This window comes from Myotis brandtii, unplaced genomic scaffold (genome assembly GCF_000412655.1).
Source record: "Myotis brandtii unplaced genomic scaffold, ASM41265v1 scaffold38, whole genome shotgun sequence".
Classification (NCBI taxonomy): Eukaryota; Metazoa; Chordata; class Mammalia; order Chiroptera; family Vespertilionidae; genus Myotis; species Myotis brandtii.
Window position 1 is genome coordinate 6,311,334 of NW_005364596.1, and position 492 is coordinate 6,311,825.

Below are 492 nucleotides of genomic sequence, written 5' to 3' on the forward strand. Positions count from 1 at the left end.
GGGGGGGGAGGGAGGGAGGGGGGGAGAGAGGGCGGGGGGGAAGGGGGGGGGGGGGTCATGTCTTGAATGATTGTTAGCAAACGACCTGACGGAGAATGTGGGAGCTTTCGGTGTCTGTGGCGGAATAGTGAGGGAGGCTGTTTATTTATTTTTAATCTTTTTCCTCGTGCAGCTCGTTGGAATGACTTTCTTTATTTTAGTTGTAACAGTTGGAGGATAATGCAAAGGAAGACGCTGCCTGGGAATTCACCGTCTGTGGAAATGCGCCCCAGAGAGGAATAAAGCAGTCCTCACCTTGCCCCTGCACCCCTTCTTCCCCCCCTGCACCATGAACACCAATGTCTGCGTGGAGCCCGGGCCGAGCCCGGAGGCCCCGGGCTTGCCCAAGGAGAGCCACCTGCCCGAGGGGGCCCTGAACAGCCTTGTGGATTACAACTCGGAGATGGAGCGCTACCGCTCCTTCGCCACCTCCTTCTACAAGACCAACGGGGG

At 57.9% G+C, this 492-nt stretch overlaps 1 long non-coding RNA gene across 1 annotated transcript in view; it reads left to right on the top strand.

Annotated features, from left to right (window-relative positions):
- Positions 1 to 308, top strand: part of LOC102261593 — a 2,927-nt gene extending 2,619 nt beyond the window's left edge. Inside the window, exon 3 of the long non-coding RNA XR_313938.2 lies at positions 201 to 308. This is a non-coding gene — a long non-coding RNA (uncharacterized LOC102261593). The remainder of the gene's footprint in view (positions 1 to 200) is intronic.
- The last annotated feature ends 184 nt before the right edge of the window (positions 309 to 492 follow it).